The sequence below is a fragment of the Eschrichtius robustus genome, chromosome 3 (assembly GCF_028021215.1).
Source record: "Eschrichtius robustus isolate mEscRob2 chromosome 3, mEscRob2.pri, whole genome shotgun sequence".
NCBI classification, from domain to species: Eukaryota; Metazoa; Chordata; class Mammalia; order Artiodactyla; family Eschrichtiidae; genus Eschrichtius; species Eschrichtius robustus.
The window spans coordinates 140,894,130-140,921,792 of record NC_090826.1 but is presented as its reverse complement, the minus strand read 5'-3'; the positions used below and the strand labels follow the sequence as shown (position 1 = coordinate 140,921,792).

Sequence of the window (27,663 nt, the reverse complement as noted above, 5' to 3'; positions counted from 1 at the left end):
CATGTGTCTGAGAACTGGCCAGCCTGCCAGTTTGAATTTACTAGATCAGCTCTTTGGAAGCCTCCTCTTCAACCCCAGGCAGTTTGACTAATTCAACAGCTCTTAACAGATGGATAAAGGGACCTGGGTCAGTAACATGCAGTTCAAAGATATAGATAACGAGGTAAAAAAGTGACATACTTTTTGTCAATCATGCTTTGTCTACAAAATAAAGAGCAACAGGAATCACTGATATATATACATACATACATATATATATATCTCCATACACATATAGATTTAGAGATACGTAAACACTCCAGTGTACACTTTTGGAACTTCTGCACTAAACTTTAATCATTAATAATTACTGCGCATTCTAATCTGGGCCATGATCTTAGCAAATCAATTGTTTCTGGATGTTTCTAAGAATAAAAGCTCTTCTGGAATATGTATGTGGCTTTGGAGAATGAGGTTTTTTAAAACAAACTTTATTTTTTACAATAGTTTTAGACTTGAAAAATTGCAAAGATAGTACAGAGTTCCCATGCACCCCTCACCTAGTTTCCCCTATGAATAACATCTTACATGAGCATGGTACATTTATTACAATTAAGGAACTGATATTGATACATTATTGTTTTTTAAAATAAATTTATTTATTTATTTTTGGCCACGTTGGGTCTTTGTTGCTGCATGTAGGCTTTCTCTAGTTGCAGCAAGTGGGGGCTACTCTTCATTGCGGTGCGTGAGTTTTCTCCTTGCGGTGACTTCTCTTGTTGCAGAGCATGGGCTCTAGGCACGTGGGCTTCAGTAGTTGTGGCACACAGGCTCAGTAGATGTGGCTCATGGGCTCTAGAGCACAGGCTCAGTAGTTGTGGGGTACGGGCTTAGTTGCTCTGCGGCATGTGGGATCTTCCTGGACCAGGGCTCAAACCCGTATCCCCTGCATTGGCAGGCGGATTCTTAACCACTGTGCCACCAGGGAAGTCCCAATACGTTATTATTATCTAAAGTCCATACTTCAAAGAATGAGAGTTTTACAGAAAATTGGCATTAAAATTCTTCAGAGGTATCTTAACTCAAGTTTTCACATCACAGAGAGAAGTTCTTTTCTGACCTCCTATCTCCCCCATCACCTCTTAGAACATTCACTGATTGTTTGCTGCTTTGCTGCTATATGGTCAGGCCACTCAAGATGGCTGTTCTCTTGCTCTCTGTAAGACAGCACATCCCCTGCCCGACCAGTGCCTGCTTCACCTATACCCTATACACATGACTGACTTTCCTATGTACTTGTCCCAGACCCCAGCTAGTGATTGTTCTTATCAAAGGGGTGGTGAGGGGTGTGCCCCTCTACTGGTTTCCCTGGTAACTAATGAGGGTACCTAACGTCAATTCCCCTGTAACTGGTAATCTTCCCTCCCCGCCCCCCTTCCAGGAGCGAAGACTGTCACCATGTTCTGCCTGTTGTCGCTCCAGGACCTTGCTTCAGACATGTAAGCTCCCTCATCCATTAAACCGTTGATGTCTCTGCTGCTGACTCTGGGCTCTTTCTTCGGTCTTGAAGCTGGGCTTGTAGGCCTGCAAGATGCAGCCCAACAGCTGCCTTCTATCTGCAAAGGAAAAGATGTTTTCTGGTCTAAGAACTTGACTATCCACCAGGAAGCAACTCTCATACATCTTGTTTTAAGTTGTTCTCCTCAAAAGTATTTTAAAATAGTGGTGGAGTGAAGTGGTGAGGAGTAGAGATTTTGGAATCAAACAGATTGAATCCCAGTTCTGCCATTTATAAGCTATTACTTTATCAAGCCTCATTTTTCTCATCTGTAAAGTGGAAATAATAATAGTATCACAGATATAGAGAACAAACTAGTGCTTACCAGTGGGGAGAGGGGAGGGGGAGGGGAAAGGTAGGGGGAGAGGATGAAGAGGTACAAACTACTATGTATAAAATAAATAAGCAACAAGGGTATATTATACAGCACAGGGAACAATATTTTATAATAACTATAAATGGAGTGTAATCTTTAAAAATTGTGAATCACTATGTTGTACACCTGAAACTTATATAATCTTGTAAGTCAACTACACCTCAAAAAAAAGAATGAGATATAAAATATGTATAAATTAAAAAAGAAATAATAGTAGTATCTTTCTCACTGATTTGCTGTGAGGATTGAATAACAATATTTCAAAACACTTAGCACAGTGCCAGGCATATAATAATAGCTCAATAATGGTAGCTATCATTAAGCTTAAAAGGTGAGGCCCTTTTGAAAGGCAACTGTGGTCAATAGACTAGTCAATGAGTAATCTAGATCAATTTGGTCAAAAATAGCTTTTTCAACAAAGATCAGTTTCAAAGGTCAGTAGAGAGAAGATAAATAGTTATGGAAGCATAAACTAAATTGCCTGAAGATTTCTTTTCAAATTGGAAAGAAAAAGGTCATTAAAGGGACAGCTGATGTGAAAACATATGAAGCATTACCCAGTGTCTTTCTCTGCTTTACCATTCCATTTGAAGAATTAAATTATCAGTAAATGCTTAGAGCAGTAAATATCCCTATTGAAGGTATTCCTTGGGGAGAAATGATGTCTCAGGGCTAATTGGGAATATTATGGAGATCTGGGCCCTGTCTACATCTCCAGCTCCTATTTACCATGTCTCTTCTCACCACATTCTAATTCTCCAGCCATGTGGAACTACTGCAGTGTATCAAACATGCATGCCCTCTTGCCTTCCATGGCCTTGCACGCTTGGCTCCTTCTGCCTGGGTACACCCCATACTTTCACCTGGCTGACATATTCTTCAAGACTCAGCTCAGGTAACACCTCCTCTGGAAAATCTTCCCCAGCCACTGCTCTTCTGGTTAGGGCATACTCCCAGAGGCTCCCAGCCTTCATTCTTGTAACATTTAACCCACTTCCTCACCTCTCTCTCCCACTCTGTTGTAAGTACCATAAGTAACTCAAGTCTTGCATGGTACCTGGGACATGATAGGGGCTCCAAACATGTTGGCGACTGCCTATTCTCTGATCATCTGCAAGCCCACAGGCTTTTGATTCTTCTCTCAAATTCTAAAGTGGAAGCAGTTAGGGGAGGCCCATGGATTTGGTGAAAGCTGCATTTTTACACCTGAAGCATAAATGAGAAAACTTGAAAGGTTACTCTTTAAAGAATATCATTAAAGTCAGTGTGGGATTCAACCACAGCAGATAATCTGTGCAGTGGTTTCCAGGCCCCAGTGCATGACACGATACTAGTCTGTGTGAAGTTTTCCCAAGTTAATGAGGATTCTTCTCAAAAAATTGCCACCTGCTTCGTGAGGCTACTCAGTGCTGTGAATGGCCTGAGATGGGGGGTGCCTTACATTTCACTTCCTCCAGTTCTCCCGGGACAGATGTCTGGTCTACCCCTTCCCACCTTCCTATAAATTGTGGCCATTCTGATTGTACAGTTGAGGAAACAAAAGCAAAGTAATTTCCTGAAGGTCTCATAGTTACCAAGTTTTAAAATTAGGATACAGATCCATCTATCTGATTCCAGAGCATTTAACCACCATCTTCTTCAGCTGGCACCTAATCACATCATAGGCTTAGTGCCCAGAAGGACAGAGCCTCCTCATATGGGGCTGAGCTTACAAACCCAGGTCTATTTTACTATACTTGTATCCCAGACTGGACTGCACTAGTGCCTTCATATCATTTTGGAAGTGTTTTACACCTCCTAACTCTCTTCTCCCCTTCTTTATCCTGTGGAGTCCTCTGGTACTGCGTAAGGAGCAAACCTTCCAGTGTAGATAAAGAGGGACCTTCCTATCTTATACGATTATATTATACTTACTTACCCCACAGCGGGATCCACTCTGCACCTGGGGATTACAGTGGAATTCCTAGTGGTAGGGATAGTGCCATGTGTCCAAGCATTCTACAATAGATTCCAAAAATCTCTTTAAATAGTTAACTTGGACAAGAGCTTTGTACCAAGATAAGTAGGTTTTTAGTGGGGTTTGGGAATTTTCTTTAATATGTAAGATTATTTGTTATAATTTTGGTATCTTCTTGGCATGAAATTTAGTCTTATATGAAACACTAGAAGACACACATAACTTTTAGGTTAAATTTTTGGCACTTTGTGGTTTATAAGTCAAAGCAGCAATATACCTATAGTACAAAATTCCTATGCAAAGAGCCCCTGGGCCCAGCTGCTAAATAGTTTCTGGATGTGACTCCGGACACAGGCCTGGAGCAATGGTCATCCTGTCCTCGAACTGAAGAGTGCCTGAGAACAGGTGAGTTGGCTGGCTCTGTGGAAGAAGATGCAGCCCATTTTGCACTTAGAGAAGATGTTGTTATTTCTGTTTCAGAGTAATCATCTTCACTGACAACATTCCTTCCCTGCAAAGTGAGCTGACACAGAGGTAAAATATGAGTGATTCAGAAACGAAAACCCATCGAGCGATGATGAAACAGACAGAAGCAGAAGGCAGACCCATACATACCCTCTGGCTTCTGCCTTTTAGGCCCACAGCAAGTCAGCCTTGCTGTTCCCTCGCTGGGAGATTATTCTGTGGTTTTGGCACAAGACAACGACCTGGGAGAGAAAGCAAAGTCTATGGATATGGTTGCCTTTTCTCCTCTAAGCCAACTAGTGCCTTGTTTTTCTGTGAGCCTGCCACTGTGGGAAAATTGCAAGAGTGTAAAGTTTCCCTCTTTGTCCCCAGCGCACTTCATTTACCAGCGAGCCAAGCTGGGAACAGAGCCGCCTCTCACAGGCCTCATGAATGACTCCATTTTCTCAGGGCAGCTCTGCCCGCCCATTGTCTGACTGTCATGCCCTCTTGTATAGGTGTTCCCTGCAGGCCAGCTGTTATGTAACGCCTGTGCAGGGCACATCTCGTGAGAGCGAGAGGATCAGAGAGAGAGAGGAAAAACCCAGAGGGTAACCAAGATCAAAATGTCTTCCTGGAGAAGAAAAAAAAAAAAAAAAAGGCTAGCCATCTGTCAGCTCTTTTCCTGGGCTTGTTTGCCTGAGTGATAAACTTTGATTGCTGGCCCATGGCTGACTCAAGTGAGTGCTTCTGTCTATATTATACACAAGACGGAACATGCTGTACCCTCAGGCCCACGCCAGCACAGCTGCCACCTAGGTCCTCCTGTAAGACTCTGACAAGAAACCCTACCCCCTCTCTCTCATGGCCTAGGAGGAAAGGACCTACCCCCTCCTCACTCACCACTTTCTATGCCTCCTTCTCTTGCTACTCCATTGGCCAAGTGAGCCTCTCCGTCCTGCTTAGAGAACCATCCACCCCCTAAGACTTTCCTCTGGCAATTTCTAGGTGGCCTTGACTCTCCATCAGAGTTCAGTGTCGAGAGGTAGCTGTCATTTAATGTCCACAAATGGGGACCACTGTCCCCCACATTTACATCACCTGAATGCCATGTCCTGGGCTTAAATGTTATCCATCATCTCTTTTGGTCACATTACCAATATGGTGGTGACATGTAGCAAGGTGGAGGTGGTGTATGTCCTCCTTTCTCTATCTTCCCCCAGCATTTCCCTCAGGCTTTTGCTGCAGAACACCAGCTCTGGGGCCATGAGAAGAGACTTTATGGCAAATAAAATAGGATTGCATGGCCAGATATTTTGCATACTCTGTACCCTTTTTTGCATAGAGTATACCCTGCATACTCTACCTTCCTCTTATAAAGTTGAAATGCATGCATCATAAAACCTGAAATGTTTGCAGTAAAGAAACCTACATCACTTTGATATAACATGTTGAAACTTACTTGACTGTTAGGCTACAAGCTCCATGAGGACAAGAACTTTACCTGTATTTTTCATGGTTGAATTTGTAGTTCATGGCCCTGTTGTGGGTCTTCAAAAAATGTCTTAAATTAAATTGAAGTGAATTTACTTGACGCTTTTTTCCAAGTCCTATCCATTAACATCTTACAGAACTAATGTGCACTGGAACGTACTGTGGTAAATGCTGGTCTGTGCCATTCACTAATACTATTAACTGCAATGAAAAGAGAAGAACAAGAGCACAGGTAGACCCAAGATGAAGACTTTCTGGTCCTCACTTAGAATAGGCTGCAGGATGTTGCTCTGTCCACAGCACTTTAAATGCATCCAGCTCACCCACGAGCCATTCCACAGGGAGGATGGTATATGCCTCTGTCTCTGTGGCTCATCTGGACCTTCTGTCTTGTCCCACCACCTACTTTCTTTCACTCACCCTGGTTCTTTGAAACCTCAGCTTTAGGAACTGCCTCACAGTAGGTTTTTTTTGACTCTCCTCCTTGTTATAAAAATTCATTAAAACAAAATAAAACCTTTTCTCCATCTTCCTGGCTGGGGCTTTGGAGTCTGAAAAATCTAGATTTGAAACCATCTTCTGCCATTTACTTGATGTGAGGTTTTTAGAAATTTCTTGTACCTATCAGAACCTATTCTCTGTAAGTAAGGATAATAGCACCTGTTATACAGAGTTGTCCTGAGAAGTAAATGAGCATGTAAGGCTTCAGCACAGTCCCGGCATTTAGCCAGTGTGGGGCACATGAATGCTTTTATTCAATTGCTCTCCCCTCTTACCTGCTGCCTCAGTTTGGGCACATGCACACCTCCAGGTGAGCCTCTACTTTCCCTCTACTGGGTTAGACCCAGCTGGCAGGAACTCTGGTCCAGATATACTCTGCCTGTGAGGATGTCTCTCCTTTCTTCCCATCTGTCCACTCATTGTTGTTGCCTTCAATAGCCCCGTAGATTCACCCCTTCATCCCTTCTTATGTCTTCATTAGCAGACATAGTAATTCATTAGTAGAGTGTTTCATAGGTTACAAAATTCTTTCTAATATATCTCACTTAGTCCTTACAACAACTCTCTGCAGGCTGAGTTATCTTTTTACAGATGAGAAAATAAAAAGGGACTCAATGACTGGTTTGAGGTTGCACAGCAATCAAACCTCAGAGGCTGAATCTGAACACAGGTCTGGCTTCAGATACAGTGCTCTCCCTCACCACCTCACCACAGTTGCCACATGGGTGACTGTGAAGCACAGTGGGGTGGGTGGAGCCTATCCTCCTGCCCCCACAGGAACTTGTCATTACCATTCCATTTCTACCTCTACTTCCACCCTAGGATGTGGTCTTGCACAGCAAAGAAAGGACTGGAGAGAGAGGACGTGGGGGGACAGGAAGATAGGAGGGGGAAAGAGAAAGGTAGACCAACTGATCCTCCAACCACATGTCCCAGATTCTGGGACTCAAGTGTTCCCAGTCTGCCCTTTCCAGGACAGTGACACATGGGATGCCCATGTCCACATCCAGTAACAGTGAACAAAGATATTCAATGAAACATGCAGAAGAAAATTCTGATTAGCCTACTTGAGATTCCAGTATAAGGAATGTTACATTGTCAATGAGTAAAATACCTCAACCCTTCTAGGAGAACTTGTTTAGTCCTTGTTCTGTTGAGTACATATACTACACCTCCCACCCCCCACCCCTACACAGAGGCATCTGTATGGTACTAAGGTAAAGACATGAACAAATGGTGGTCTTCCTTTTTAGATTGGTCTTTATACCACATCCTAAAACTAAATATATGAAACCTAGTGACCAATCCTTGATCATCTTAGGATCTACGATGCCTTTGTCATTGTAAGTCGCAGAGCCTATAGGTGTGAGTTCCTGTGAAGGAACAAAGCATGTCAGGAGCAAGAGGCATTCAAAAGTCATGGTAATCCTCAGCCAGCACCATGGACAGTCACCCACCTTTCTCCTGATCCCTGAGGTCAGATGCCCTAAAAATATAAGTGGCAAATGAAAAGAAAGAGACAAGTCTTCTTTCTCTGTAGGAAGAATCATGCACTAGGAAAAGTAAGGCTCTTGTGTTCTTCTCTAGGACAGTGAACACTGTTGGGGAATTGGGATGGTAATACATGACACAGAGAAAGAAATGGTAGTCTCTCGTCCTCTGATGTGGAGGTACTGGGAATAGCCTGTCTGTCACATGCTTCTCTTCCTTCTGGTCCACTTTAATTCCTCTTTCTTTCTCCCAGCCTCCAAAGGGCCCTGAAAAAGTATCTCCAGTGTTATTTTCACACAGAAGCCTCAACACAAAGAGTTTAAAGCCCTCTGACTTATCATCCCATTCTGCCATCTAAGGGCACATCTAGAATCTCAAATTTCCACCTTTACAGAAAAGGCATCAAATGAGAGTCTCTGTCTGAACTCTGATGATGAGGCGTGTTCTGCCCATATATTCCTGCATGACAAACAACTCTAAAACCTAGTGACTTAGAACAACAACATTTATTTTGCTCATAAGTCTGCAGTTTGGGAAAGATATGGAGGGAAACTTTTGATCCACCCTCACAGGATGGGAGCTGGAATCCTCTGAAGGCTCACTTACTCACATCTCTGTTACTTAGGTGGGAAGACACAAAACTGGAGGCTGAAAGAGCTGGGGTTCTTTGGGCATCTCTCTCTGTCTCCATGTGATATCTCCACATGGCCTTTCAGGGTAAGTGGATTTCTCACAGGTCGAATCAAAGTTCCCAAAGTGTAGACTGCCTTCTATAACCTAAGCTCAGAAGTTATTCAGTGTCACTTCTATTATGTTATACTCATCCAGGATGTCACAGGATCCACCCAGGTTTGAAGGGAGAGGAGATAGACTTCACTCCTTGATGAGGGACTGACAGGTCCTGGAATAGCATGTAGGATGAGAAATATAGCTGTGGCCATTTTTGGAAAGTTTAATCTGCCACACGGAGTAAGTCAATGGAGGGAACATCAGTCTGAAGGTTACTAGTTTCTGAACTGACAGACACTGGGCTAATAAACTTTTGTACTGCCTTTCAAGCGTTATAAATTGTAAGGGAATAAAGCAATAAAACCAAGTACAGGCCAAGTCAGTTGTAAAAAGCATCCATTCCCTTCATATCCTTCTTGCCTCTTCAAACCACTGTGATAGGCATTGAAGCAGGCACCACCATTACTGTCAGTCAGAAAGCCAAGGCAAGCTGGGGTTTTTACATCAAAGGCAAGAAGGTTGACAGTGATCCCAGGATTGATGGCAAGGTGAGGAGAACAAGAGTAAATATTGCTGTTGCAACTAGAATAACCAGCAAGGGTATTTCTCATTTCTGCTGAAGGAAGGGTTTTACTCTGAGGAATCAGGGGCTTCCAGGACACAAATATAAGGAATTCGTTAGCACGTGGAATGAATGAAGACATAAAACAGTGTAGGACCCAATCCTACTAGAAGGAAGGTAACGTATGAATAAAGGTAACATATTAATAAATAAAGCTCCATGCTGTGGGGCACAGTAAAAAAAAACACAAGTCTCTTTCCATGAAGAAGGAGAATGAAAAAAACAGCAAAATATGTGAGGGCTCTCAAAAGAGAAAATGAGATCTCACTCTCAATACGCCCATCCAGTTATGTAAAAAAATCAACTCTTCAGATAATAAAATAAAGATTAATAAGGTAGCAAATATAATATACCTTTAAGGTAGCAATAATATAATATTAATGCTTATTAATAGTGATAAAAATAAGAGAAAAATAAAACTCAAGAAACAACATAACAAACCACCTATTGAAATGACTAAGATACTTGGACAATATGCATTCTAATTCTGATTAATCTTAAATATTATTATTCAATTAAATTCTTCAAACTGAAGAACAAACACCTAGAGGTTATTAAAGGTCTATTAAGTGCCACCACTAAGCTAGAATACCTTCAAGCTTATTACAGATTAGTGAAATTGATAAATATAAAACCTTTTCAATATAATGGATTGTGTTTTATGATTGAGGTCTACCTTGGGAGCACACTGAAAGATCACTTGGACTAGCCTGGGGAAGCTGATTCTTAAAAAAGGAGCACAAATTAAGCAGGTGAAGAAGTGAGGGAAGGAAGAGAAATTCATGCAGAAGGAATAACAGAAATGTTTGGAAGCATAGTATATTTGGTAATTTTAGAACATGAACTTCAAAAAAGGGAACATGAGGCTTGAGAGGTAGGCAGGGGCCAGGTTATGAAGAGTTTTACAAACTGGAAAGGAGCTGACATTGTCTTCAGGTGATAGGAAAGCACTGAGAGCTTTAAAGAAGGCAGTGCTGTGTTTGATCACTCTGTGGAGGATGGTCCAGAGAGAATGGAGGTGAGACCAATTAGGAAGCCAGTGCTGCACTCCAGGTGGGCATTGAAAAGAGCCCACATTAAAGCAGTAAGAGTGGAGACATCCAGGAGAAGAACAAATATGAGAAATATTTAGGTTAAAAACTCATCAAAGTTGGTGATTTGGGGTAGGATGAAATAAGGGATGACCAGTAGGATACTAGTATAGGCAAGTGGGAAAAGCAGTGGCACCAATTGGGGCAGTAAACAAAGTGAAGGAGAAGCAATTAAAAAGGGGAGAGGAATCTATACTAGTGCTTCTCCTCATAATCGAATGAATCTTTTATCTTTTACTAAAGATTCACATGGGGAGGAAAGAGCATGACAGTTGCCTCAATTCTTTGAAGGCTTGTGGGAATAAACAAGGCTGATATTCCTGTGATAAAAATAGATCTAACGACGAATTTTCCTGCTAGCCCAGTTTGTGAGACTCGGTGTTCTCGATGTTTGATTCCTTGGTAGGAGTATGGTCCCACGTGTATCCAACAACTGGGAGTTCACATGTCACAAATAAGGAACTCTCCTGTCGTAACTAAGGAGCCCGCGTGTTGCAACCAAGACCCGGTTTAACCGAATAAATAAATATTTAAGAAAAAAGGTTGAACTTACAGGTCTTTTCCACTCATACTATTTAAAAACTTTATCTTGAAAAGGAAACTTGGACAGAGAGGATATTCTGTGATATACTGGATGGGGGTTCCTTAGGTTGAGGAGTCTAGTGGTCCATGTAGAAAGTACCTTCATTAGCAATTGTATATTTCACCCCTTTACCTATTCCTTGTTTTACTCAACAAATACCATCTGAAATTCCTCTGCTAGGGGCTGAGAATACAAAGATGAACAAGATTTAGAGAACATACTTAAGAAATTCATAGTTAAATATTAAGAGATTATTTTGACTTCTGTAGCTGGCAATGTAAAACTCTGGTTCAATTTGAAATGTTCTGGTGTTTTTCTTTTTTTTTTCTTTCTTTTTCAGTTAGAGTAAAGGATAGTTTAGTGCAAAACAAAAGAAACAAGTTCTGTAGCCAGCCTTATCTAAGCTATTCAAGATGTATGACCTTAGTGAGTTCGTTAGCCTACCCAAGTTTGAAAATGGCAAACTAGATATTTCAGACCAATTTTCCTATTGATGATAATCAGAAAAGCTTAAAAACAAACAAAAAAAAAGGTGAGCGCTAACAAGACCGTGAAGAATTACCAGGCCAGTATAGAGGCCCAGAGCAGTAAACTGGTAGATAGGACTGCTTTAGCTTGAGAGTATTTGGTAAATCCTGAGGGGTTGGAGAGAAGCTAAGAGGCTGAACTAAGGGAATGGATTGCAGTCCAGGGGTGAAAAGGTGAATCCGCTTACTTCGAGTTGAGATGCTGAAGAAGTAAGGAAGAATTAGAATTAGACAAACGTTCCCAGGTGTTTCGGATTAGAACCATCCCAACTGCCTGGCAGAAGCAAATGTAAATCCTCTTTCAAGGAAGAACACATTTCTACAAACAGCTTTGCACATACAATTAGCTGAACATCATTGTTTTGTGTGCTCTTTGGTAGGTGAGTTGTAGTTCACGATAAAAAGGGCTTTATACACACACGTACATACATATTTCATACAATATATATGTTAAGCACCTAGCCTCATGCCTGGCACATAATAGAGAACATGAGATTGCTTCCCGTCCCCCGTTCCTTCTTATTTTCTAGCAGAGAAAAGAGAAAAAGAGGAAAATGTGAATGTTCATAAACATCTCACTTCCCAAGTACAGGCGCCGTCATTCTCTCATTCTCTTGCAACAATTTTCTTGCCATGGCAACTGCAATCAAAGGTTGAGCCTGTGAAGAAAAGGAGGGATGTGGGCACTGCAGCCTGGACTTGATTACCTCCTTGCATGAGGACATCCTCGCTGATAAATAAATTGCTGGAGTCCTAAGTTGAAAGTGCCCATTAATGGATAATAGGTTTGTTTGTTCTATATTTTCTTTTCCCTTCCAAAAAACCAAAGCAAAACCTTTGTTTAAAGGCTTACCTTTGCTGCAGGTTGCAGTTAATCCTATAATCACTGAATAAATGGTTATCAAGCCAGACATTCTTTGTGCATCAGAGAAGCAAGAGGCCTGTAGTGGAAGCCTTGTCTACAAGGAGATTGCGATGCTTTGGGGGGACAGGGCTGGGGGGTGGGCGCAGCGGGCTGTGGGCTGCCGGGAACGGCTAGCTGCTCCTCTGTTCACCTGCTCCTGCTCTGGCAGCCCTCCCTCGGCCTGCACCCGCTGGACTGTGTGTCTGCCTCCACCCGATCTCATGCCTCAGCTTGTTAGGCACAGCCATCTGACATGTTTGTAACTGGGGAAAAGGCTAATGACACTTGGGAACAACACTGAAGGTCTATCAGATGAGAAATCAAACACATCTGAAAATCAAAGTGGTGCCAAAGACCATTTATAAATAAAATATCCCTTACCTTCCTTCAAGCCACATCCCACCCTCCCATATCTGCCCTCTACCCCCAACCAACTCACCTGAAAAATACCAGTCTTGGAAAGAGATGAAAGAGTGAGATTTCCAGGCCTGAAGGCGAGCAACAAGTTCAAAGGGCCAAATACTGAAATCACAAAGGACCTGGGAGGCTTATTTTCAGCTGATGTTGAAATTCTTTCTTGTGACCTCAAAGAAAATTCTGCCTTTAGCATAGATTTGTTCTGCAAGGGGGATCAGACTAAAATTCCTTATGGAACTGGGAAGGAGGTGGTGGACAGGGGGAGAGGGTCAGGAAAGGACATCTGGACTTCACTTTCTTGGACCTGTGGAATTAGGCAAGAGGCATTCTGCTGGTAGAAGTGAGAATCTCTGAAGACTAGGTTATTGATTAATTAACTCAGCAAATAGTTATTGAGGACCTAGAGCATCCCTGTGCTGTGCTGGGTACAGGAGAGCACAACCAGAGAGACTGTACCCCTCACCCCATGGAGTTATAAGGACAGGAGAGTGATGTGGCTCAAAACCAGGTCCCAAGTGGGCTACACACCTATAAACACATGGGCATCGCAGGGTGACCAGCCTTTAAAAAGAGAGGAAAAACAGCTGGAGAATTTGCAGGCCAGAATAACCACCAATTCCTCCATTTCAGGTCTGCAGAAGTCTGGCAGGAGGGCAAGGTGTGAAGAAGAGGGTGGCGTAGGAGGCTGTCATAGGTGACTTGCAAGCACAAAGACCCCACCTGAACATGGTGAAGATGGGCCAGGGAAAAGGGGAACCCAGGGATATGGTTGGGGAGATTGGTCATCTACATAAATGTATAAATTGTGTCAAGAACCAGAGAAATTAACTAAAGGCCAGAACAGTGCCATCTTGCAAAACAGCAGAAACTATCAGAGTAACACCACAGATACTTGTATGAGTATCTTCTTCCAGGGAGCCCAGAACTAGAGGGTAGAGAAAACACAATCAACAGGTGGTAGACCGACCATGCAGAGGTCAGCTAAGAAGGGCACACACTGCCAGTCTGCTCATGAGTGGGAAGCTGAAGGTATGATGTCCCATCTGTCTGGAGCAGGTAAGAGATTCACTCAGGGACGAGGCTTGCCTGCTGGTCTGGTCATGCTATGATTTCCAGAATGAACTGGTACAGAGGCAGCAGAAAGATCTGAAAGGGGAGAACTTTCTAGTCTTGATTTTGCTTTGGATTCCTCTTCATGACCCTTGGCAAGCTTCCTTCCTTAACAATTTCCTCGTGGCAAAGCATCAAAAACACTCATTATAACAATTCCAATCCATTACCTTTATCATGTTCACTGACAAAATTAAATAATGTAACACCAACATATCCTCTGTAATGCTCCCCTATGACATCATCTCTGATGTTTGTACAATGTTTCCAGCCAAATTAGAGCTGGAAGAATTGGACCTTAACATCCAGAGAGAGGAGGATGTGGTCATCTCCTTCCACAGGATGAAGTCATGGCCCTGCATAGTTGCTGTAGATGGTCCCGGGGCACACTGGGTAGGACCCAGCCAACTTGGAGAGCTGAGCCAAGCAAAACATCCCTCAGCTCTTATAGCCAGCAGGACCACGATGCATAGATGTGCCCTAGTCATAGATTGCCTTGCAGTGGGATTTTACTCTTCACATACTTGTCTTTCTTCCACCACAGGATTGTAGGACAGCGGAGGACTGGGACTTGACATTGATCTTTATTTCTCCCTCAGTATCCAGAACTAATGCTTGTTGTTCATTAAATTATTGTCGATAGAACAGATTCAAAGGACATCTGCCAAATGTTGACTGAATGGATCCTGTGTGACAGGCACGGAGCTACAATCAACAGATTTTTTTTTTAATGATGTTTTATTTATTTATTTATTTTTTAATTAATTAATTAATTAATTTGGCTGTGTTGGGTCTTAGTTGCGGCACGCAGGATCTTTCGATGTGGCATGTGGGCTCAGTAGTTGTGGCACACGGGCTCAGTTGCCCCTGGCATGTGGGATCTTAGTTCCCTGACCAGGGATTGAACCTGTGTCCCCTGCATTGAAAGGCAGATTCTTAACCACTGGACCACCAGGGAAGTCCCAGATGTTGTTTTTGTAAAGATCCAAGCAACTCTCTGGGTAGGTGCTTACAGTTACAAATTGTTTTTAACTGCTTTTCAAAATAGTCTACCAGATCTGTATTTCTCCCTAGAATAGCAGCCTCCCAGAATTGAGAGAGGAGGGCACCGTTCTCCGCCTTCACACAGACCAGTTCCAGCCCAGGGTCCACAGTGGGGTCATGCCAGTCCTTGTCCGAGTGAGCCAGGACCTGCTGCTGAGTGTGACAGGGCAGAAGCAAGTTACTGATGCAAGTTTTAGGGGCCACTAGGACCCCCCAATTCACTGCAAAGACAAAGAAGGGAACTCAGCTTAAGAGTTTTACTAGTTTATTGTGAGTTGAATTGTTTTCTGAGATTCTGGTGATGGGATTGAAGGGAGGTGGTGTGGTGTTTAGGGATGGGGTGGCAGGAGAACAGGTAGGGAGAGTCAAGCAGGGGGAACATTTCAGAGGGACACTGAAACCATCAAATGTCATCTCAGGTGGTTGTAAACGTGAGAGCCGCACTTACAAACATTGTCCCTTTGATAAGATGAATGGAACAGAAAACCTGAGTGCTGTTATCTTATCACTTCTATTCTTAGGAAACAAACCTAGAAATGCTCCCTGTCGGCCAGCCTGGTTCTTATCCCACACTCAGAGTGCAGACCTGTAGACACCTGGCAGACCCAAGCAGGCTCAATACAGAGGGAACAGTCTTCTGCGTGTCCTTTCCAGGAAGCCAAGCCTTTGAGGACAAGGTACCATGTCCTCTGAACCTTTATTAATGGCCTGAAAGCTGAGGCCAGGCTCTTGCTATGCTGACCCACAGATTTCCTGGAAATCTCATCTCGTGACTAAAGAATGCTGGCAGAGAGGTTCTGTGGCTATATCCCCTCTGACCTCCCACTCCTCCCTCCACCCATATCCCAGGGCCAAAGTGGCCCTGCAGCTGAGGGTCACAGGGACATTCAGTCTTGCCATGACCTTTCTCTTCCCACACTGATGATCTCCCGCTAGATCTCTGTGAGAATTCAGACCTGCCCTGAGCCCGAATGAATTGGGGCATTGGCACAAGGTTGTGTCTCCACACCCCAAATGCAGGGAGACAGAGGTCTGCGGTGCAGTGGCCAGAGCTCCCTGAATCAGACTGGCTTTGGAGTGAGTCTGCTGGAGCAGGCTGTAACAAGCTGCTCCATCAGCCCCAACCCCTGTGGGACTGGGGAAGCTGTCTTCCCATAAAGCCAGGGAGAGATTAGAAACTTCTCCCTTGACCTCTCTGCTGCCCCAGAGGGTGACCGTCTCACTTATTCTCATACCACAATCTACCTGCTGCAAAGGGGGCCATACTTCTTCCAAGCCCTTTCCTGGGGCCACTTAGCCTGAAGCAAGACTATCAATTCAGTGATAGGACAACTCTGTTGAATTCCAGAGCTCAAGAGTCACAAAGTCCCAGAGTTGGAAGAGACTGGAGAGCTATCCACTTCACCCCTCACAGATGTGAGTTACCACTGCAACACCAAGGCCAAACGGCCATCTATTTTTTTAAACCTCCTAATTTAAAAAATCCTATTTCTCCTTTCTCTGTGCTCTACAATCTCAGTTGCTATAGTCATTCCTCCTAAGATATGACATAAGACACAGGTATGTGGCCAGCCACTGTCCTGAGCATATGAAGAGGAACAAGATAGAGTGACCGGGTAGGCACATAAGTACATGCCCTGAGTGCTCTGTGGTGCCACGTGGCAAGTGCTACAGGAAGTGAGCGCCTGAAGCAGCAGGAAGGATTCTCAGGATGCCTGTTGCCTGAGCTGGCTGCTTTGGACAATGAATGAGGTTTCCCAGATGGACAAATGGAAAAGGAGGGCATTCTAGTCAGAGGAACCAGCACTGATTCATTTATTTCCCCTTTCATTCATTTACCTCATATTTACTGAATACCTGCTTTGTGGCAAGATCTGCTCTAAGTAAGAAAATAAGAGTGAAGAAAGAAACATTGCCCTGAGGTAGCTTACAGTCTAGTTTGGGATATCGGTAGGAAAAAAGGCAACAATGACATAGTGAGTTAAGGCAAGAACACAGGGAAAAAAAATAGGTGTTTTAGGAGCCTGCAGGAGGGCATGAAATGAGAGAAAGCAGGAAGTGAGAACCAGCTTGGTAAGCTTAGGGGGACAGGCGGCGAGAGCATCAAGCCCACTGAAAGAATAGAGGGAATGCAGCTGCAGAGATAGGGTTAGAGTGTGGAAAGTCTTAGGTTTTATTCTGTAGGTAATGGGAGAAAGAGCTCTGAAGATGTTAGATAAATGAGTGGTGTGATCCTATGTGTGTTCAAGGGAAACCACCCTGGGAGCGGTGTGGAGAACTGGCAGGGAAGCTGTAGTGGTTTTCGTGGGTCCTGCTTTTCTCGTCTCTATGCACCCTGCTATGTCAATTTCCCTCTTTAAGCATGATGCCAGAATGGAACAAAATACTGTAGGTGTGGGTTGACCAGCAGAGATGCCATAAGATAACTAATTATTGTAGATACCACCCTTCTAGGATGACAGTAGGTTTTGGTAACATATCGCTATGTTGCTTCATGTGGAGCTTATTAACAACATTAAATTCTGGGGTTGCTTTCTCATTTACTATGGCCTAACACTGGTTCCTTATCTGATATTGAGGTATTCAGTCCTTGCTACCAAAATGCAGGAATTCCCATTCATTCTTTTTTTTTTTTTTTTTAAGATTTTTAGAAATTTCATGTAATGTCTGAAACATTTATATTAACATATTTCCATACAAATAACCCAATGAAAGTTTAGTATTAGTTGTTTTGTTTGTTTTTTTATACTGCAGGTTCTTATTAGGCATCAATTTTATACACATCAGTGTATACATGTCAATCCCAATCGCCCAATTCAGCACACCACCATCCCCACCTCACTGCAGTTTTCCCCCCTTGGTGTCCATATGTCCATTCTCTACATCTGTGTCTCAACTTCTGCCCTGCAAACTGGCTCATCTGTACCATTTTTCTAGGTTCCACATACATGCATTAATATACGATATTTGTTTTTCTCTTTCTGACTTACTTCACTCTGTATGACAGTCTCTAGATCCATCCACATCTCAACAAATGACTCAATTTCGTTCCTTTTTATGACTGAGTAATATTCCATTGTATATATGTACCACAACTTCTTTATCCATTCGTCTGCTGATGGGCATTTAGGTTGCTTCCATGACCTGGCTATTGTAAATAGTGCTGCAATGAACATTCGGGTGCATGTGTCTTTTTGAATTACGGTTTTCTCTGGGTATATGCCCAGTAGTGGGATTGCTGGGTCATATGCTAATTCTATTTTTAGTTTTTTAAGGAACCTCCATATTGTTCTCCATAGTGGCTGTATCAATTTACATTCCCACCAACAGTGCAAGAGGGTTCCCTTTTCTCCACACCCTCTCCAGCATTTGTTGTTTGTAGATTTTCTGATGATGCCCATTCTAACAGGAGTGAGGTGATACCTCATTGTAGTTTTGATTTGCATTTCTCTAATAATTAGTGATGTTGAGCATCTTTTCATGTGCTTCGTGGCCGTCTGTATGTCTTCTTTGGAGAAATGTCTATTTAGGTCTTCTGCCCATTTTTGGATTGGGGTGTTTGTTTCTTTGATATTGAGCTGAATGAGCTGTTTATATATTTTGGAGATTAATCCTTTGTCCGTTGATTCATTTGCAAATATTTTCTCCCATTCTGAGGGTTGTCTTTTCGTCTTGTTTATGGTTTCCTTTGCTGTGCAAAAGCTTTGAAGTTTCATTAGGTCCCACTTGTTTATTTTTGTTTTTATTTCCATTACTCTAGGAGGTGGATCAAAAAAGATCTTGCTGTGATTTATGTCAAAGAGTGTTCTTCCTATGTTTTCCTCTAAGAGTTTTATAGTGTCCAGTCTTATATTTAGGTCTCTAATCCATTTTGAGTTTATTTTTGTGTATGGTGTTAGGGAGTATTCTAATTTCATTCTTTTACATGTAGCTGTCCAGTTTTCCCAGCACCACTTATTGAAGAGACTGTCTTTTCTCCATTGTATATCTTTGCCTCCTTTGTCATAGATTAGTTGACCATAGGTGTGTGGGTTAATCTCTGGGCTTTCTATCTTGTTCCATTGATCTATGTTTCTGTTTTTGTGCCAGTACCATATTGTCTTGATTGCTGTAGCTTTGTAGTATAGTCTGAAGTCAGGGAGTCTGATTCCTCCAGCTCCATTTTTTTGCCTCAGGACTGCTTTGGCTATTCGGGGTCTTTTGTGTCTCCATACAAATTTTAAGATGATTTGTTCTAGCTCCGTAAAAAATGCCATTGGTAATTTGATAGGGATTGCATTGAATCTGTAGATTGCTTTGGGTAGTATACTCATTTTCACAATGTTGATTCTTCCAATCCAAGTACATGGTATATCTCTCCATCTGTTGGTATCATCTTTAATTTCTTTCATCAGTGTCTTATAGTTTTCTGCATACAGGTCTTTTGTCTCCCTAGGTAGGTTTATTCCTAAGTATTTTATTCTTTTTGTTGCAATGGTAAATGGGAGTGTTTCCATAATTTCTCTTTCAGATTTTTCATCATTAGTGTATAGGAATACAAGAGATTTCTGTGCATTAATTTTGTATCCTGCAACTTTACCATATTCATTGATTAGCTCTAGCAGTTTTCTGGTGGCAGTTTTAGGATTCTCTATGTATAGTATCATGTCATCCGCAAACAGTGACAGTTTTACTTCTTCTTTTCCAATTTGTATTCCTTTTATTTCTTTTTCTTCTCTGATTGCCGTGGCTAGGACTTCCAGAACTATGTTGAATAATAGTGGTGAGAGTGGACATCCTTGTCTCGTTCCTGATCTTAGAGGAAATGCTTTCAGTTTTTCACCATTGAGAATGATGTTTGCTGTGGGTTTGTCATATATGGCCTTTATTATGTTGAGGTAGGTTCCCTCTATGCCCACTTTCTGGAGAGTTTTTATCAGAAATGGGTGTTGAATTTTGTCAAAAGCTTTTCCTGCATCTATTGAGATGATCATATGGTTTTTATTCTTCAATTTGTTAATATGGTGTATCATATTGATTGATTTGCGTATATTGAGGAATCCTTGCATCCCTGGGATAAATCCCACGTGATCGTGGTGTATGATCCTTTTAATGTGTTGTTGGATTCTGTTTGCTAGTATTTTGTTGAGGATTTTTGCATCTATATTCATCAGTGATATTGGTCTGTAATTTTCTTTTTTTGTAGTGTCTTTGTCTGGTTTTGGTATCAGGGTGATGGTGGCCTCATAGAATGAGTTTGGGAGTGTTCCTTCCTCTGCAATTTTTTGGAAGAGTTTGAGAAGGATGGGTGTTAGCTCTTCTCTAAATGTTTGATAGAATTCACCTGTGAAGCCATCTGGTCCTGGACTTTTGTCTGTTGGAAGATTTTTAATCACAGTTTCAATTTCATTACTTGTGATTGGTCTGTTCATATTTTCTATTTCTTCCTGATTCAGTCTTGGAAGGTTATACCTTTCTAAGAATTTGTCCATTTCTTCCAGGTTGTCCATTTTATTGGCATAAAGTTGCTTGTAGTAGTCTCTTAGGATGCTTTGTATTTCTGCGGTGTCTGTTGTAACTTCTCCTTTTTCGTTTCTGATTGTATTGATTTGAGTCCTCTCCCTCTTTTTCTTGATGAGTCTGGCTAATGGCTTATCAATTTTGTTTATCTTCTCAAAGAACCAACTTTTAGTTTTATTGATCTTTGCTATTGTTTTCTTTGTTTCTATTTCATTTATTTCTGCTCTGATCTTTATGATTTCTTTCCTTCTGCTAACTTTGGGTTTTGTTTGTTCTTCTTTCTCTAGTTTCTTTAGGTGTAAGGTTAGATTGTTTACTTGAGATTTTTCTTGTTTCTTTAGGTAGGCTTGTATAGCTATAAACTTCCCTCTTAGAACCGCTTTTGCTGCATCCCATAGGTTTTGGGTCATCGTGTTTTCATTGTCATTTGTCTCTAGGTATTTTTTGATTTCTTCAGTGATCTCTTGGTTATTTAGTAACGTATTGTTTAGCCTCCATGTGTTTGTCTTTTTTACGTTTTTTTCCCTGTAATTCATTTCTAATCTCATAGCGTTGTGGTCAGAAAAGATGCTTGATATGATTTCAATTTTCTTAAATTTACCGAGGCTTGATTTGTGACCCAAGATGTGATCTATCCTGGAGAATGTTCCGTGCGCACTTGAGAAGAACGTGTAATCTGCTGTTTTTGGATGGAATGTCCTATATATATTAATTAAATCTATCTGGTCTATTGTGTCATTTAAAGCTTCTGTTTCCTTATTTATTTTCATTTAGGATGATCTGTCCATTGGTGTAAGTGAGGTGTTAAAGTCCCCCACTATTACTGTGTTACTGTCGATTTCCTCTTTTATAGCTGTTAGCAGTTGCCTTATGTATTGCGGTGCTCCTATGTTGGGTGCATATATATTTATAATTGTTATATCTTCTTCTTGGATTGATCCCTGGATCATTATGTAGTGTCCTTCCTTGTCTCTTGTAACATTCTTTATTTTAAAGTCTATTTTATCCGATATGAGTATAGCTACTCCAGCTTTCTTTTGATTTCCATTTGCATGGAATATCTTTTTCCATCCCCTCACTTTCAGTCTGTATGTGTCCCTAGGTCTAAAGTGGGTCTCTTGTAGACAGCATATATATGGGTCTTGTTTTTGTATCCATTCAGCCAGTCTATGTCTTTTGGTTGGGGCATTTAATCCATTCACGTTTAAGGTAATTATCGATATGTATGTTCCTATGACCATTTTATTAATTGTTTTGGGTTTGTTTTTGTAAGTCCTTTTCTTCTCTTGTGTTTCCCACTTAGAGAAGTTCCTTTAGCATTTGTTGTAGAGCTGGTTTGGTGGTGCTGAATTCTCTTAGCTTTTGCTTGTCTGTAAAGCTTTTGATTTCTCCATCAAATCTAAATGAGATCCTTGCCGGGTAGAGTAATCTTGGTTGTAGGTTCTTCCCTTTCATCACTTTAAGTATATCATGCCACTCCCTTCTGGCTTGCAGAGTTTCTGCTGAGAAATCAGCTGTTAACCTTATGGGAGTTCCCTTGTATGTTATTTGTCGTTTTTCCCTTGCTGCTTTCAATAATTTTTCTTTGTCTTTAATTTTTGCCACTTTGATTACTATGTGTCTCGGCGTGTTTCTCCTTGGGTTTATTCTGTATGGGACTCTCTGCGCTTCCTGGACTTGGGTGGCTATTTCCTTTCCCATGTTAGGGAAGTTTTCGACTCTAATCTCTTCAAATATTTTCTCGGGTCCTTTCTCTCTCTCTTCTCCTTCTGGGACCCCTATAATGCGAATGTTGTTGCGTTTAATGTTGTCCCAGAGGTCTCTTAGGCTGTCTTCATTTCTTTTCATTCTTTTTTCTTTAGTCTGTTCCGCAGCAGTGAATTCCACCATTCTGTCTTCCAGGTCACTTATCCGTTCTTCTGCCTCAGTTATTCTGCTATTGATTCCTTCTAGTGTAGTTTTCATTTCAGTTATTGTATTGGTCATCTCTGTTTGTTTGTTCTTTAATTCTTCTAGGTCTTTGTTAATCATTTCTTGCATCTTCTCAATCTTTGCCTCCATTCTTATTCCGAGGTCCTGGATCATCTTCACTATCATTATTCTGAATTCTTTTTCTGGAAGGTTGCCTATCTCCTCTTCATTTAGTTGTTTTTCTGGGGTTTTTTCTTGTTCCTTCATCTGGTACATAGCCCTCTGCCTTTTCATCTTGTCTATCTTTCTGTAACTGTGGTTTTTGGTCCACAGGCTGCAGGATTGTAGTTTTTCTTGCTTCTGTTGTCTGCCCTCTGGTGGTTGAGGTTATCCCCATTCATTCTTGTTATACGTTACTTTGTTAACTCTGCCCACTCATCTAGTGCAACAGAATTATTTGGGATCCTATGTGTTCTGTCAATATATTTCTATCTTTTTTTTTTTTTTTTAAAGAAATTCACGTTCTTTTATTTATTTATTTATTTATTTATGACTGTGTTGAGTCTTCGTTTCTGTGCGAGGGCTTTCTCTAGTTGCGGCAAGTGGGGACCACTCTTCATCGCGGTGCGCGGGCCTCTCTCCATCGCGGCCTCTCTTGTTGTGGAGCACAGGCTCCAGACGCGCAGGCTCAGTAATTGTGGCTCACGGGCCCAGTTGCTCCGTGGCATGTGGGATCTTCCCAGACCAGGGCTCGAACCCGTGTCCCCTGCATTGGCAGGCAGATTCTCCACCACTGCGCCACCAGGGAAGCCCAATATATTTCTATCTTTCCTAGCTTTGCAACATCTGCACACTGGACTGTCATTTCAATGATGTTTTCGTTGGAGTCTGTGATAGAATTTTTGAACAGGCCAAGGAGAGAGAGGGTAGAACATGCCATTTATAGATTCAAGTAATAAAGCTGTTTCACAAGCCCATGTTTTGCCATCATGTTCAAAAATACCAGAAGAGTCTTTTTTTCAAACACCATGTTGAAATCTGGGCAAACTATTGCGCTGTCCAGAGACACTTTCTAAATAAAAGAATGTGCGTCATCTGGCAAAACCTGTTCTCGGTGGACCGATCTTGAGTTCTGTTTATCACCACTTTCCTTCCAAGGGTCCACTGACAATCCTTTTAGCCAGCTGTTCCAATGGTGATTTTTCAGTCCTCATCTTACTTGACTGCTTGGCAGTTGTTGACACGGTCAATCCCTCCCTCCTGAAAACCTTGTCTTCACTGGCCTTCAAGATACTACCCTCTCCTGGTTGTGCTCCAACCTCCCTGGCTGCTCCTTTTGGGTCTCCCTGTGCTGCTGCCCCCTCCTCTTCTCAACATTCAACACTGAGATGTGCTCCAGCTCAGTCCTTAGCACTTCCTCTCTTTTCTAGGTTTTAGTCTCTTGTTTTTTGGGGTTTTTTAAAAAATAAATTTATTTATTTTATTTATTTATTTTTGGCTGCGTTGGGCCTTCGTTGCTACGCGTGGGTTTTTCTCTGGTTGCGGTGAGCGGGGTCTACTCTTTGTGGTGGTGTATGAGCTTCTCATTGCGGTGGCTTCTCTTGCTGCAGAGCACAGGCTGTAGGCGTGCGGGCTTCAGTAGTTGTGGCATGCGGGCTCAGTAGTTGTGGTTTGTGGGCTCTAGAGCACAGGCTCAGTTGTTGTGGCGCACAGGCTTAGTTGCTCTGCAGCATGTGGGATCTTCCTGGACCAGGGTTTAAACCCATCTCCCCTGCATTGACAGGCGGATTCTTAACCACTGTGCCACCAGGGAGAGGTACATCCATGAGAATGGATGTACCTCTCCAACCTAGGCCTCCTCCCGCATCTCCAGACTCAGGAATCCAACTAGCTGCCACATGTCTCTTCTGGGATGTCAAGTAAGCATCTCAACTGTAACCTATCCAAGAAGAAGCTCCTCGTCTCCTCCCGTCCCCTAAGCCAGGTCCTCCTGTAGTCATCCCATTTCAGTTAATGCCCCTCCATCATTCCAGCTGATCAGGTCCAGATCCTTGACATTAACCTCACTTTTTCTCTCATCCTCATTCAGTCTATTAACAAAATCCAGTTGTTTCTGTCTAGAATTTGACTACTTCTTAGACCACATCTCAGCACCTCCTTTGGCTACCAGTCTGATTCAAGCCATCATCACTGCACAGTTTATTACAAGAACCTCATAACAGGCCTCCCTGCTTCCACCGAAGCCTCCATTCAGTCTGTTACACCATAGGGTGAACTTTTAAAATGTAAATCAGAGCATATCACTCCCCAGGTCAATGACTGTCCTCTCTCTAAGGACCATCCGTGGTCCTCACAAGGGGCTGCAAAGCCCTGCCCGCTCTGGCCTCCTGTTATCTCTCTGTCCCCATCCTCTACCATTCTCCCCACAAGTCCCTCCACTGCAGCCACACAGGACACCCTCCTGGGCCCTCTGCACTTGCCGTTCCATCTCCAGAGGGTGACACATCTTCAGGTTTTACTAAAAGGTCTTCTTGTGTCCAAGACCTTGCCTGACTCTCCTCTTTAATATTGAAACCCTCTCCCTCTAACACCCTGTATCTTCTTGCCCCACTTTGTTTCTCTCCACACCACATATCAGCAACCAACATGTTGTATATTTACTTATTTTTAAAAATTATATGTCTCTCCTACTAGACCTACTACACTGAAGAGGGCATGGATTTCTGTTTATTTTGTTCACTGCTATATTTCCAGGGCCCAACACATAGTAGGTATGTAATAATAATTATTGAATAACAGTACAGTCAGAAATTTTGCCTGGCACTGATAGCATTGAGAAAATTCGTTTCTTCTTTTTTCAAAATTGGAATGTATTTGTTTATCTTTGTCTCCTAAACTTTTCTCTGATTGCCACGGTGTTTCCTAGCCGATGTTTCATATCAGATCAGCCATATACTGTAGTAATAGCAGCAGCAGCTAACAGTTTTTGAGCACTGAATAGGTGCCAGGCTGAGTGCTAAGAATAAGTAGAATCTTATCCTTTCATCCTTCAACAATCCTATGAAGTAGGTATTATTGTTTTACCCATTTAACAGGTGGAAAAACTAAGACAGATTGATTAGGTAACTTCCCCAAGGTCATACAGCTAGCAAGTGACAGAGCCAAAATTCAAACCCAGGCAGTCTAGTTCCAGGGTGTGTGCTCTTAACTATTCTTCTGAAGCTACAGCAATCCCTTCTTGAACGTTTTTCAGAATTTTGGAATGTAATATACTCAGGCCAGGATATGTCAGTTAACTTGAGGAGTAAGTTTCACTCTTGCACACTCTTCATTCTTTGAGGATGTCAGTGTCTTCTGCTCTTTTTGGTTTTGAAATCATTCACTTTGACAAAGAAGTTGGAAGCAAAATAGATGGGTAGGAATGTTTTTCTGACCCTCAGTAACACCCGGATCACCCACCACTAGGGACAGAGCTAAGTCTCCTGTGTTTGTCTGCTCAAACAATGCTTTAAAAAGCTTTAAAAATCTGTGTTAACATTTTTCAGATAGCTTGCATTCCTGACATGACTCTTACATCGCCATACCAGTCTTTTATAGTTTATGTTGTTATTGGTCAACAGCCACTTTTATACATGTTCTTTCTTAACACTGAGCTCATCTGAGAGTTTCCTGGGTAGGCAATTCTGCCTTTTTATTTACTGCCCCATGTTTATTAAGATGGCCCTTTTAGATCCCTCCCTCTCTCCTTCCATCTCAGGGGTAGCTGAGATCTCAATGGTAGACTCTCATTCTAGAATTCCCATTCTGATCCCACCAGAGTCATGTTCTTGGTCCACAGTGTGGAGTTGGTGCTGGGAGGGGCTCTCCAGCATGGACTACATTTCTCAGCCCCGCTTCAGACAGGGAGCCCAGTGGTTGAGTTCCGGCCAATGTCATGAAGGCAGACATGATAAATACCGCTTGCAGGGCTGATCCAAAAAGGCCTCCTCCCTGGCTCTCCACGGCCCTCTTCCCCATCTGCAGCTGGATATCTCCAATCCAGCTCACTTCAGAAGCCACATGTTAAATGGGCAGTGTCTCTGCCAGCCTGGGTGCCTGAGTGAGCCCTTTCCCCATCAGATTTTGTGGGAGTACAAAATAAACTTGTATCATGTTAAGTCACTGAGATTTGAGAATTTGTATATTACAATAGCTAGGATCATCTTAACTAAAACAAATCATATCTGTGTTTCTCCATGAGTCTATTGAAATCTTCTCCCTACAGTCTGGAAAAGTGCATTGAGCCTGTAGCATGGGTTTCTCTCCTCAGCCTTCACAAGCTTCACGGGGAAATGGGTACATTCCCCCCATAACCCCATTGCTGCCGTTTCACAAGCAATTCTTCTCCATCTCAGTGAGGTCCACGTCACAGTTTCCCTCGTCATGTTCCCCATCCTACCTTCTGGGAAAGAAAACTGTCAAAAGAAATGAAAGGTGGAGGCAGCTCTCTAAGCAGCTGGTTTGAGTAAGGGCCCACCTGGATCCCATTAAAAGAAAGAGGAGAATAAGAAGAACGTGAGGACTCAGAGAGGCGCCAGCATTTGGTTCTTCCTGTTAGGAAGCCTGGAATAAGCTCCAGGCCGTGTAAGGAACTTTGCACTGGGCCCTCAGGGCCAGGCCAAGGCCAAGAAGCAGGCACTTATCCATCCTCCGTGCAAGGCAGCAAGAAGCTGCTGGCGGCCCCGACCCCTAAGGGGCTTAATGTGCTCTTTGTGCAGGCTTTATGCTGCAGCAACAGCCGGCGCATCCCCAGGACAGGCAGGTGAGTGAGCCCAGAGCTGGCGGTAGGGAGAACGTGAAACCAGGCTTCACTCCTTAGCCAGAGAAACACATGAATTCCTAGAAGGTCCAGTCCAGGTGCTCTGGTACCTCTTGGGCATAAGAAGGCTCCCAGGCGGAGCTTCAGAGAGCTCAGCTCAGCAAGAGGTGCAGCCTGGGACCCTGAGTTTAGAGCACCTATTGGTTGTTTAGCTTCAGTTGTTTGTATTTTGTTTTCTACATAAAAGGGGAATAAGGCAACCAATTTGCCCTGTTTGGAAGTAATATGAAGTATCGAAAGTAACTGTTATTAACAACAATAATAGACACGGAACATTTACTAAGTGCTAACCACTGTTCTACATACTTTACACAAATCAACTCAGTTCATCTTAAAACAAACACTATGAGGTGGTGCTACTATAATCCCACTTTGTAGATGAGGGGACTGAGGTCCAGAGAGGGGACATATCTTTTCTGATGTCACACGGGTAGTCGTGGCAGTGCATGGGATTTAAACCCAGGCAGTCCGGCTCCTGAGTTCATGTTCTTGACCACCATGGGAGACCTCCAGGGAACACGGCAGTCAGTTTCCACGGGAGGAGGAGGAGGGCACATGGAGGAAAGGG

At 42.6% G+C, this 27,663-nt stretch overlaps 1 non-coding gene across 1 annotated transcript; it reads left to right on the top strand.

Annotated features, from left to right (window-relative positions):
- Window positions 1–10,435: 10,435 nt before the first annotated feature.
- Window positions 10,436–10,555, top strand: LOC137763249 (U5 spliceosomal RNA). Its single transcript, XR_011073792.1, has one exon. It is a non-coding gene; the product is annotated as a U5 spliceosomal RNA (small nuclear RNA).
- Window positions 10,556–27,663: the final 17,108 nt, after the last annotated feature.